Below are 14,350 nucleotides of genomic sequence, written 5' to 3' on the forward strand. Positions count from 1 at the left end.
CCCAAGAGTAGTTCTGGGAGGGCTGGGTTTCCAGTGGGCCGGGCAGCCTTGTGGGTTAAGTAAAGTTGGATGTTACTGTATTCTATTTGAGGGATTGTCTCTGCTGGACAGTTGAAAAGGTTCACCCTTGACTATCTGAATGACATAAGTAATGTGCTATTAGCATAAATACCTTCTAAGGCATCCATTTAATCAATTTCTTAAATAACAGAATGATCTACTACAAAATAGTGGACTGTATACACTATATTTTGGCACAAAGATGGACATTCTCCCACTAGTAACCAGGGGCTCTAAATAAATGATTTCAACAATGTTTTATTAAAGGCCGACAAGAGCCCTCGAGCTGCATTAATCGGGGAGAAGTCGAGTGGCACTTTTGTTATGGAAATGTTAAGCACATAATAGCACTGCCAGACAATGTGCAGCCACTTCATTCTTTCAGCCATGCTGACACCTCTTAAAGAGGAACTGCAGGGAAGGATGTGGGAAAGATTTGCTTTCTGAGGAAGCTTTCAGCTAATATTTCGGAGGGCTACCTCCAAACCCTGTGGAATATGCATGCAACGGAAGCCGGAGGGGCAGCTGAGATCCTCAAACGGCCTCCTTCCCTTATTTCGGGGGCTTGGGTTCCATTGAAAAATCAAATGTCTATCCTTTTTGACATGGCATTTGTCAAAACTATCCATTGGTGATTTTGTAGGGCTACGAGATCCACTTTTACAAAAAGGATCAAAGACTCTCCGTGGCATTGATGTACGTGATCGGTGGTTTGGGTTGAGTCCTCCTTACACAGTTTTGTGGTCAAGTCTGCAAACAGGTGAATATACACAATGCCATCAAGGACATCTTCAATTTGAAACCAAAAATTAGAATAATGCTGTTTCCAGACTTTATAGACACCCCTATGTTCTCTGGGTATCTATATATATCTTACAAGTTCATATTTAGGTTTTTATAAGTTCTATAAGATGCCAATGGGTTCTTGGATACCAGAATGGAATAATATCTCACAACCAAATCATACTATATATTTTATCACTGATCAAATGTCATTCAGCACCAAGATAAAATCTTCTGGTAAGATTTGAGGACTTTCTCATAGATGTCTCTTTTATGAAATGCCAGTCATCCAACCTTCAGTTTTAACCCGTGAGACCGCTTACCTGTCAGGTAATGGCACCTGTTAGGGGCACCCTTCTGTAGCAAACATTGCAAGAAGCTTTTATGATGACTAAAACTAACATCTGTCATCCTGAACAGCTGAGAGGAGGGAGCGAGGAACAAAAAGAGTTCACTGTGGCTCCACGGGCATGTGTTGAGGGTCTAGTGTAAATATGGCACAGTCTTGTCCCTGGCCCAGGGGCAGGCAGGATGGGGAGACAAACACACACATGCTTTCAGCTGTGGTGAGCACAGAGGACAATTACAGAAAGACTTAGCCCAACATTCGATTTAGGTAAATCTTCTTGGGGAAGGGGACACTGAAGCTAGGTCTGGAGACAGGATTGGGAGTTAACAAGGAAAAAGGTGGGAAAATGTTTTCACCAGAGGGAACTGCATGGTGGGATGAAAGAACATTCTGCGTGTGCGCCCACGTGCTGACTATTTGTGACTACCAAAGCATAAAGTAGGAAGTAGCAAGAATGAGGCTTGAAAGAAGAGCTAATACTAGGTCACAGAAGCCTTGATTGTCACGTTAGGCATTGACTTTACCATGCACTGTGGTCATGATGAGAATTCCCAGCTGACATCTCCGGAAGTTCACCTTCCTGGGCAGGGTACACAATGGTTTTAAGAAGCGAGGACCAGAAACTGGGAGAACAGTGTGGGAGTCAATGTCGGGTCCAGGGAACAGAGACAGTGAGGGGAGGGAGATGACAGATTCCAGACACTGTCATTGGTCAAATGCGGAGTATTGGAGGGTTGGAGCCAAATTGATGGCTGGGTTTCTGGCTCAGGGTTTAGAAAATTGGTGTATAATGTCATCTTCTGTCCTAGAGGAAGAAAGTTTGGAGGGTAAGTCATATTTGAGGATATGTGGAATATCTAGTCTACAGTGCGCTATAGGAAGTGAACTGCAGGTCTGAAGTCAGTCTTGTGGAATGATCATGGTTAAAGCTCCAAGAGTGATACACCCAAGGACAATGCGCAGACAAAGAAGTGCAGTGAGGGGAGAAGGTGGTGCCCAGAAAAGGAATCCCAGAGAAGGTCAGAGATGCCTGAGCATGAGCAGGAGTAAGGAATACTAACAGTCCTGGTCATGGACCCCTGAATATTAAAGTGCTTAAGAGACCAATTCTATGAGTAAATCTTAAAAAGCAGGATGAATTCACAGGATTTCTAATATAAAAATATAAATATTCTTCATATGTCAATAGTAGCAATCAAAATCATAATCAAAAACATCTCTAGGAAAATAAAAATTGCCAAAATTCTGCCATCACATTAAAATGATAGTAATAACAGTATTGATTATTATGTACCATGCACAACATTGTGCACATAATATGCACTAAATCATTTCATCATTACAACATCCCTGTGTTACTTAGATTATTTCCATATTACAGAGGAAGGAACTGATGTTTTAGTCACCTAACCCTGGCTATTCAATGAATAGGTTGATGCACGTTTGAATCTACATATTTGTGTCAAGAGATTGAGATCAGAGCTTTTAGGCCATAATGATTTTCAAAATATAAAAATCCTGAGTAGTCCACGGACTTTTAAAACACTGGACCAAATTCAGATGATTTTACTTAACCATCTATCGAATGTGCCAAAATGTTAGCAGTGGTGATATTGCAGATAATTAGGATCTTCTTCCTTGTATATTTATGTTTCCCAAATTTTATCAATGAATAGGTATTCTCCTCCTTTCATATTAAAATGTTTTTAAAGTAGTAATACTAAGAACCATAAAAAAGAAATAAGAAAGTATACGTTCAGCATTTGTGATCACTGCTTTATATCTTTTTCCTCATTTGCTCAGTATACCTCAAATTCTTCTGAAGAAAAAGTGATGTTTTTGGAAGCCTAAAATAATTCAAAGTACAAAATCATTCTCTTTGTAAAATCACTTGGTAGATGAAAATAAATGATAAAAATACACAAAAATATTAGCAAGAAGAGTCTCAAGAGATCTTCCATTCATCCATGCATTCAACGTTTCATGTTTGTTAATCACTTACTATGAGCCAGGGGACATGTGCGGCACTATAACTACAGCAGGGACTCCAAAAATTAAGCTTTCTGCCTGCAGAAAGCAGAACCGCTTTATGAATTTCACTACCTTGTACATTATAACATGACCATCTTTCCTCTATTAAAGAATGAGCACACCTTCTTGCCCTATATCCATTTACAAAGTGTTTTGTGTGTCTTACCTTTCTCAAAACATGCTCCTGCCTCACAGATATGTATCAGGAAAATATATATGTTCCCTATATATGATGGATCATTCCAGTTTTTTATATGTTTTACAAGTGGAGCAATTAAATCCTTTAATTTTGCAGTTTATTGGATAGTTATCTTCTAGTGAAGTTCAGAATGAAGAACTAAGTCGAAAATCGTTATAGTACTTACAAGAGCCAGAAAATAAATACTGATTTTTGACATGTGCCAAAATGAAATGTTCAATTATATTCTGGAAGAACCAAATTATCTATAATGAATAAATGAATCACACAATTGCATATTGCATATTATTTTTAAAATAACCATCAGTAAGCTCTAGAAATAAATAACACACTCCTATTTCATTTAAATTGCTTAATGTACTCCTTGCTCATTGTCACCTGATTTTTCACTCTTTTTGCAAAATTCAATCTATTGAAACCAAAACTATGAAAAAAAAAAGACTGCCAATACTTAGGATACTGGCAGAAAATTAGTTATTTTATTATTTGGCTTCTGCTCATGGTAGGTAACCCAAAACTTGGTGACTTGGAGTTTTTATCATTTATTTGCTAAATGTTGTGATGGGCAATTTGAGCTGGGCTCAAGCTGGGGACTTCTGCTCACCTTTTTTCGACTCACTCGGCTATAATTGGCTGATGGGTCAGGTAGGAGAAGTTTGGTTTTAGGTAGCCTCATTCACCTGACCAGCAAATGCCTGGTGCGGTAGGGATCACTGGGACATGGGTTTCTAATGTCTAGCAGACTAGCTCAGGATTCTTTTCACAGCAGGACCCCTAAAGAGGCAAGAGAAGAAGCCCCTATATGCAAGCACTTTTCCAGATGCTGCCTGCATCACATCTGCCAATGTTCCAGCAAGACAAAGCAAGTCACATGATCAAGCCCAACTTCAAGGCATGGAGAAATAGACTACCTCTCAATGGGAAGAGAGTCAAAGTCCACCTGTATTTGAAGATGGAAAGAATAATGGAAGTCAATTTCTAAATACTCTTCCATAATGATGTATCCTTTTCTTGGGTTCTGTTCTCATACCTACTGCTGTCCTGATAGGGAAAGAGAAGTGAGAGAGTAATTATAGCTTTATTTTCAGAATTTATAGAATGTTAGAACCAAAAAGCCACAGAAGATCTGAAATACTATTCTACTATTTTATTTACCAAAGACTGGCAATGTGATTTGTTATTTAGAATCAGTTGTGGCATTTCTTAAAAAAAGCTTTCATTGAGCTTTTATTTATATTGGACATAATTCATATATGAATATGGTGACAATTGATACCTTTATAGCACTGAAACTTTCTCTAGTTAGAAAAAAATGCTACATTGATACATCAACAGGTCTTAGTGAAAGTTTTATTTCTATTTTTTTCTTTCAGACAGGTTTCTTTTCAGACTTATTCCTGGGTACTTTGCAGTTTATGTTGGATTATTATTATTATTATTATTATTATTATTATTATCATCATCATCATCATCATCATATTGCCTAATTCTTTATTGCTGGTGTATAGGAAACTTGATTTTTGTACATTGATCTTGTCTCTAAATACTTTGTTGAACTCTTAAGAGTTCTAATTATGGGCAGAGTCATATATTTGGCTAGAAAATAAGAAATCTCTTTGGTTTTCCAGATGTACAGAAAACATATTAGGGGCACCTGGGTGGTCAGTTAAGCATCTGACTCTTGATCTCTACTCAGGTCATGATCTCAGGGTCATGAGATCAAGCCCCGTGTGGAGCCTGCTTTAGATTCTCTCTCTCCCTCTCCCTCTACTTCCCCCTCCACTCACGCTCTCTCTCTCTCTTTCTCTCTCTCTCTTTCAAAAGAAAGAAGAAAGAAGAAAGAGAGAAAGAAAGAAAGAAAGAAAGAAAGAGAAAGAAAGAAAGCAAGAAAGAAAGAGAAAGAAAAAGAAGAAAGAAAGAAAGAAAGAAAGAAAGAAAGAAAGAAAGAAAGAAAGAAAGAAAGAAAGAAGAAAGAAAGGGATCCCTGGGTGGCGCAGCGGTTTGGCGCCTGCCTTTGGCCCAGGGCGCGATCCTGGAGACCCGGGATCGAATCCCACATCGGGCTCCCGGTGCATGGAGCCTGCTTCTCCCTCTGCCTGTGTCTTTGCCTCTCTCTCTCTCTCTCTGTGACTATCATAAATAAATAAAAACTTTAAAAAAAAAAAAAAGAAAGAAGAAAGAAAGAAGAAAGAAAGAAAGAAAGAAAGAAAGAAAGAAAGAAAGAGAAAGAAGAAAAGATTTGAAAAAATTTTAAATTTTTGTTTTTGGGAAACTTTATAATTCTCAAGAATTACCAAACTTTTGTTTTTGTGAGTGGGAAGAGTTAGGGGACACAGTTTCTAAGACTGGTTGAATTTCTGACACTAATTGCAAATATGAGGGGGTTCACAAAACCCTCAGGTTCACTGAAAGGTATTATACTCACAGTTACAGTTTGTCACAGAGAAAGGATACAGATTAAAATCACAGGGGAAACCTTTGTAGAACGGAATCCAGCGAAGTATCAAATGTATTCTCCTGGTGTGAAAATACACAGATTATTGCCAACCAGGGAAGCTTGCCCAAACCTACTGTTTGGAGTTTTTATTGGGGCTCCATTATATAGGCATGATTGGTTGATTGCTCTTGTAGTTGATCTTAGCCTGCAAGTCAACTGATAGCAAGAGACCCATTAATCACATTGTTGGCCTTTCTGACTAGGTCAGCCCCTAAGGTGTGGCTAGCCCTCAATTTAAATCATATCATTACAATCTGGTTAATCCAAGGCCTCCAGGCAAACAAAAATTAACTCCTAGAAGCTGAGGGTAAAGGCCAGACATCTTTTTGGGCAAAATTAAATTCTTTGGTATACAGTGGGTTATGTATATCCATATTTACATTAGAATTGAAACAGATAAGTTGTTAAAATACTTAACAGTTCATTTAAAAATAATAATAAACTGGGACACCTGGGTGGCTCAGCGGTTGAGCTCCTGCCTTCGGCCCAGAGTGTAGTCCTGGAGTCCCGGGATCGAGTCCCACATCCGGCTCCCTGCATGGAGCCTGCTTCTCTCTCTGCCTGTGTCTCTGCCTCTCTCTCTCTCTCATGAATAAATAACTAAAATCTTTTTAAAAATTAAAACAATAAAAAATAATAAACTAATTACATGTTAACATATATTTTTGTGAAAAAGAAGTCTATTTTCCAAAAACAATGACAAAAATAACAAAATTATGTATCTGGCCTTAGATATGTAGTTGGAAAAGGCAGGAAAAAATTAATAGTCTTTTCAGATAATAGTGGACATTCTTCTTTGACATATAGCATTCATTAGATAAGTGGTATATTTTTTAAAGATTAATTGTAAGGCAGAATATGAAACCATATCAATAAACATTTAATACTATGTGACATAAAAATCTATTTGTCTATCTTGGTACATGATTTTGTAATACCATCAACTGATCTTTTAAAAAAATATTTGTCACTAAGATATGACACTAAAAGATTGACACATTTTATTTTCTGATATTAAATAAACAATGTTTGTTAATATCACTAATGATACCACTATAAAATTCTCTAAATTGGAAATATATTACATTCACAGTGCAAGATATAAGATTTCCAAAATTCTTATTTTTGTGTGGAAGAGCAAATGTTATTACTGGCAACAAATCCTGTTATTTTCCTTGAATTGTGTTTATTTCTGACAAAATGTTTGCCAAATATCCAAGGCTGAATAAACATAGCTTGCTTTTTAGTTGTTCTTTCATGGTGTTCCACGGAAAATGGCTAGTTCAGCTTACATCTCAAATAATCACACATCTAATTTTAGGCAGCAGAAATGTCTTATAGGTACTTCCCATTACATCACATAGACCATTGAAAAGATGTGTATTCATGGGTGGAAATTAAATAAAAATTTTATTGTTTCATTAAGGTCATTCTTAAGTGAAACTGTCAAGTTTTTATAGTGTAAGGTGGTTGGCAGTCATGAATCTGACAACTGGTTCAATTTGTGCTAAATCATCATCAGTTTTATTCACCATTGCTTCTGCTCCAACAGTGCAAACAGATGTCAACACAGTGCAAAAGGAAAATAATGCCTTGGGATTATCATGAAAATAGTTCTGACCTCATGGTACCCACAAAAGAGTCTTGAGGATCCTCCAGGAATCTGTATACAATATTTTTAAAAATACTGATACATTGTTCCCTTTATAATATTTATATGTCATAATTGCTTTTCACGTCATATTGCTCTGACTAGGATTGCCAGTACAATCACTTAAATAGGAGAATGTGAATAGGTGGCCAGTCTTCTCATATGCTGACTCCAGGAGATGATATTTCTAATGTTTCTACTATACTGTTTGATATAGGTTTCTAGGACATCTTTTATCAAGTTAAGGAAATTTCATCTTCATATAGTTTATTAGTATATTGAGGAATTCTACTTTGTGAGCTATCATTAGTGATTTATACACTTATAAAATGAAAATGATTTCATTTAGATTTTAAAAATATTAATATTACATTGTATAAAGTATTCTTTCATATTTTTAATCTCTAAATTCTCTTTATCTTCATTTTTCTTAACTTTTTACTTACCTTCTTTCTTTTGAAATTTTTATATTACTGGTATTTTCAAGAAACAAATTTTGAATTTCATGCTAAGATTAATTTTTTTTCTGTTGTTAATTTCTGCTATGCCATTATTTCATTCTTCTACTTTATATTTTAGTTTTGTTCTTTTCCTGGGTTTCTGCACTAAATGCCTAGCTCATTTATTTTCATTTTCCTGTTTTCTAATAAGTTGATTTCTGGAAACTACTCTTTCTCTGTGCAACTTTTAGGTCACATCTTACAGGCTTTGATGTGTATTCTCCTATTATAATTCATTCCAAAGAGTACGTGCTTCTCATTTTGATTGGCTTTTTAACCTCATAATTTTCACGATGATGTTTTTAAGTTTTAGTGTTTTCTCATTTTATAATTTTAATCAAAATGATCAACAAACATAGGCTAGTAATTTCTGCTTTTTAGCAACTTAATGCTATTTCACTTATGGCTATTAATATGATCAAATTTTGTGTGTATTTTAAGTCTGTAAGAAAAGAAGGTGCAGGGGTGCCTGGGTGGCTCAGTCAGTTAAGTGCTGACTCTTGATTTCAACTCAGGTCATGATCTTAAGGTTGTGAGATGGAGTCCCCCAACAGGGCCCACCCCCAGCATGGAGATTAAGATTTGCTCTCTCTCTCTGCTCCTCTTCCCCCTAAAAAAAAAAAAAAAAAGAAAAAAGAAAAGAAAAGAAAGAAAAAGAAAAAGAAAGGACAGTGCAGTCTCCGATTTTGTTAGTGGTCTTTTTTGCAATTGCTGATTTATTTTTATTTTTCAGTGTTCATTTATTTCATTTTATGTTCGTTTGTTTATTATTATTTTTAAATGCCAGTGTAGTTAACATGCAGTGTTATTTGAATTTCAGGTGTAAAACATAGTGATTCAACAAGTCCATTTATTACTCAGTTCTCATCTCATCAAGATAATTATATTCTTGAGGTGCCTGGCTGGCTCAATTGGTGAAACATCTGACTCCTCGTCTTGAGTCATGAGTTTGAACCCCAACTTGGGGGTACAGATTAATTTTAAAAAATTAATAAAAAATATAAATGTACTCTTAATCCTCTTTACCTGTTTCATTCCTCCCCCCACCTACTTTGCCTCTGGTAATGGTATATTGATTTAATTATTTTAATTCTCTGTATCTTTTTTTCTGTTGATTTCTTAAAAAGATGTTAAAGTCTTTTACTGTGGATTCTGTGGAATCATCAAAACTGATTCATTAATTTCTCCTTTTGTTTCCATCACATTTTGCACAGATATTTTGAAGTACAGTGTTAAATGCACTTAGTTACGTGACCATTTTATCTTCATGACACAAAATATCTGCTAACAATATGAAACATAACCTTTTGCCCTTTTAATGACTTCTGTTGTTCCCTCTTTTCTTTTCTTATACTAATGCTGCTGCATCTGCTTTTATTCTGTTAATTTATGCTATTTATTTTTTGGTAACATAAACCTCACTTTGCTTTTTCTTTTTTTACACATTACAATGTGTAATGCATACACATTGAAAATGAAAAAGGGGATGCCTGGGTGTCTCAGCAGTTGAGCATCTGTCTGCCGTTGGCTCAGGGCATGATCCTGGAGTCCCAGAATCAAGTCCCATATCAGGCTTCCTGCATGGAGCCTGCTTCTCTCTCTGCCTCTGTCTCTGCCTCTCTCTTTCTGTGTGTCTCTCATGAATAAATAAATAAATAATCTTTAAAAAAAAAGAAAAAAAATGTAGAAGATGAAGTTAATCAAGAAGAAAAAAATTAAAAAGCCCTAAAATAATAGAGATAATCTATGCCATTTACACAGAACATTTCAATATTTTCTATATATTTAAATAAAATCAAAATACACACCTTATTTTGTAATTTGTTTCCTTCTACTCATATGCCCTTTAGCACTATTCAGGGTATGATATAGCTTCTTATATCTCTTCATTTTCAATCCTATGTTCTTTTGTTTTAGTTCTTATAAAGAACACATGGTTGGTTATGGTGAGGTTTTTTTTTTTTAAAAAAAAAAAAAGATTTTATTTATTTATTCATGAGAGACAGAGAGGCAGAGACACAGGCAGAGGGAGAAGCAGGCTCCATGCAGGGAGCCCGATGTGGGACTCCATCCCAGGACTCCAGGACCATGCCCTTGGCGGAAGGCAGGCGCTCAAACCCTGAGCCACCCAGGGATCCCAACCGTGAGGTTTTTTTTGATTGGTTGGTTCATCTATACTATTTTTTTTCAATCCAATGGAGCTTGTATCTTTTCACTGGCAATTTAAATCTATTTACATTTACTAGTTACTGGTTTGTTTCAATTCATTCTTATCTTCCTACTTTGTGTTTTAAGTTTGCCATGCTTTTTTCTTTTTCTTTTTTTTTTTTTTTTTTTGCTACTCTCACTTTGGTTGCCTTCTTTGGATTGATCATGTCTTTCTCTCTTTTTTTTTCTGTCATCCCCCTATTGTTTGGAAGTTATAAACTGCATTTCTATTTTTTTTTTCCAGGGTTCATCCTTAAATTTAGCCTGTATGTTTAACCACTATTTTCTCTCAATGTCTGAAGTTAATCAGTGTCTGTTTTGTCCTCTTAAAGAAAGTAATAACTTTTCCTAAGCTTTTCCTCCTTCTTCTATCCCCATGCTTCCATGTTACACGTCATATAAATTGTCTTTTCTTCTTCGTTACTAATATTTTTTCTTTGCATTCCATCCTTACTTGGAATTAACAATACATACGGCTGGTTCTTTTGCAGACGGCAATGTAGAGGTAACCAATTATCTACCTTAGAACATTGTTATGAGATCAAAGGGAAGTAAGAAAGCTGACTTTCTCAGCTGAAACCAAAGTTCTCTGAGGGAAAAATTTGCCTATTTAGGAAGGACCTTGGTAAGTTGAAGTGAGAGCATGGAGGGCAGTTTCTGAAAGAAAAGGTTGACTGCAGAACACAAAAAGATTAATTCAAATTTTTATGAAAAACAAACCATAATTTGTGATGGGAAAATCAGAAATAAGAGACAAGCATGAGACAGAGGATGGCAAGATCCGATACAAGAAGAAACAGGAATAGGGGATGGATTCCTGGAGTCCTCACTGTGGATTAGTGCTGGAGTAGATAAACACATCTGCAAAATGCAGAGTGGGGAATGAGAGCACAGGAAAAGCAGAAAATTAGATACAGAAGAGAAAAGGGGAAAAAATGATGCCTTGGGAACTTAATGGATTCTTGTAAAAAAAAAAAAAAAAAAAAAAAAAAAGCCCAGGACTCCCTAGAGAACCAGGAATGGAGGTTCCATATCTTAATGTGCAGGAACATGGGGAGATGGTCAATGAACAGCATCTGTTACTGTCCCTGGAATATGGAGATGATCATATCAACCCTTCTAGCTCTGGAAGAGGGGGGAAATGCAGGCCAAATGAGTTCTTCTTATGAAGTTAATCCTGTGCCACATAGACACCAAGTCAAATGTGAAGTGCTATTATAATTATTGAACCCATAAACCATGCTACTCCAGTCACAGGGACAGGGTTATTTCACATGTATCAGGCCCTCAAAAGTTTTCTCTAGCTTCTGATATAAACATTTCCCCATTGGGAAAGAGTGGCAAAGGTCACTTTGATCAAGGATAAAATTTAAGGATCTAAAAAAAAAAGAAAATTTAAGGATCCTTTATTTGTGACTCCAGCATCTCACTTCTCTTGCTGACTCTCATCATAAACATTCCCTTCTCATTATGAGTTCTATAAAACATCTCAGAGCCAAGCCAAATCTTTTGTAATAAATTTTTTTTGTCAGCTAAGCACACTCCAGGCATACCATCTGACTTTAATTAGTTTGTGATGTCACCAGTGAGAATGTTTCTCTCACAAAACAAATATGCTTGGTCTTAAGGGAGACCTAGCCCTTTTGAGTTAACCGCTCAACCAGTATTTATTAAGTATCTCATATGTACCAGGAACTATGCTACATGGTACGGAGACATGTCATAATTATCATTGTCATTATCGTCATCATTGGCTAGCAAGGAATAGTGGAGATGGTGTGGAGGGAAGAGTGCTATTGCTACCCCCACAGTCTTATCAACTCCCCCTACCCCCGCTAGCCAACCAAGCAAATATTGACATGGGCTGTGTGGGAGTGATGAGATTCTTGCTAAGTCAGCATGATTTCAAAGTATGTTTCCCAATCTCCCTCATCCGTGGTGCCCCTAAAGTTCGGCATATGGAGACTTTGAGATGTCATCAGTGGCAGTAATTTCTCTGTCCTCCTCCTTACTTCCTGTGCTTCAGCCTTTGCTATTCTGGTCTCCCCAGCTCCTCTTCCAGTGGCTTCACTCCCCAGTGATGCCCCTCACCCACCAGTTCAAGCTGAGACTCTATTGGACAGTCTGTTCCAGTCTTGCTGTGGCTGCTGTCACAGGGACACTTCTGTGCACTCAGCCCACAGAAGTGACAAGCCTGCCCTGGGCCTGGCATGGGCCCCACCAAGCTCAAGTGTCCCTGGTGCCTACTTGTCTTAGACAGGGGATGTTTTTCTTAAATTGTGTCTCTCTCTTCCAAATTTGGATGTTGAAGTCCAACATTACCAACATTACACACAGTAATTCAGGATGTGAACTTATTTGGAAATAGGGTCATTGCAGATGCAATTAGTAAAGTTAAAAAGAAGTCACAGTGGAGTGGATCAACATGACTGGTGGCCTTATAAGAAGGGGAAATTTGGACACAGTCACACACACATAGGGAGAACACATGTGAAGAGAAAGAAAGAGATGGGGTGATATTTGCAAACCATGGCACACTAAAGACTGCCAGCAAACCCCCAGAAGCCAGGGGAGAAGCATGCAACAGATGCTCCACAGTCCCCAGAAGGACCTGACCCTGCCAACACCCTGATCTTAGACTTCAGCCTTCAGAACTAGGAGATAATTTCTGTTGTTTAACCTGCTCAGTGTGTGGTACTGTGTTACGGGAGCCCCAGCAAACTACTACAGGGGCTTTGAAAAGAAGGTGAGTATAGAGGGGTGACAGAGTGGCAGTCAAATTTTTCTTTCACTGTTTTGATTCATTTCCTGGTACTGCTGGAATATTCTTTAGTTAGGCTTCACTTTAGAGAAAGCTCTTTTCTCCCTAAAGTAAATATCAAAGCATAGGATAGTATCACATTATGTATGACAGCAGCAACTTCTCAGGCCACATTCAGTCAACGGGGGGAATCTTTAACTGTGTTTCCCATACTGCCGTGGACATGAGTGATTTGGAGAGCCTGTTCAAAGTGCAAACTCCTGGGCTTATATCTACTGAATCAGAATCCCTGCAGGCTGGGGTATGAGAATCTGTTTTCGAGCAACATCTCCACAGATTCTATTGATCACACTGGAAGGAACACTGATGTAAGCTGGAGTCTACTAGACGGAGCTTCCATGCAGTCTACTAGAAGGAGCAGAGGCATCTTTTGGTGTAGTTTTATGGAGAGTCCTTAAATCCCACTAAGGAGGCAGTAACCTTTCAGGCTAACATCTAAGAGAATATCCCCAAAGCACTTATTACACATCTTAAATTAAAATGATCTTATTATAGAACCACTCACCACAAAAACCAAACCATCATAGTTTAATGAAGTAGAAAATTACTTCTAATCATGTTTGTTTCCCCAAGTAAAGCAAGAATCAAGGAGAGCCAGAAAATCCAGTCATTTATTCAGTGAAAGTTCAGTACTATTCTAGGCAAAGGAGACAAGCAGTGATTGAACCATCCCTACCCTCAATGAGCTTACACTCTAGAAGAAAGCAAGTCAAACAAGAAACAAGGGCACATGAGAATTCTAGCCCCTACTGCCACTTATCCATTATACTGTGGTCTATTTTCCCTATGTAGAAAATGGGTATATAGTAACACTAAAAAATACATCTTAAATATAGTATGTATGTAAAAATTCTTAAGAATTCTTAGAAAACAAAAACATTTTTTCATTATTGTTTTTTTTAAAGATTATGTTTATTTATTTGAGAGAGAGAGAGCACAAGCAAGGGGAATGGCAGAGGGAGAAGGAGAAGCAGGCTCCCTGCTGAGCAGAGAGCCCAATGCAGGCCTCAATCCCAGGACCCCGAGATCATGAGCCAAAGGCAGACACTTAATCAACTGAGCCAATCAGGCACCCTGGGAAAACAAAAAGTTGATATAATGATTGGATGACTTGAATGCCATATTAGAAATTTAAAGCTAGAGTGTTGCTCTTAAAAATAATACTGCTAATACTCTGTGACAGCCCATTCCCTTCATACATATTTTGCCTATGAATCCTAGCAGAGGATGATAAGATTGGAAGGTTGGATG

This window comes from Canis lupus, chromosome 1 (assembly GCF_011100685.1).
Source record: "Canis lupus familiaris isolate Mischka breed German Shepherd chromosome 1, alternate assembly UU_Cfam_GSD_1.0, whole genome shotgun sequence".
Lineage (NCBI taxonomy): Eukaryota > Metazoa > Chordata > Mammalia > Carnivora > Canidae > Canis > Canis lupus.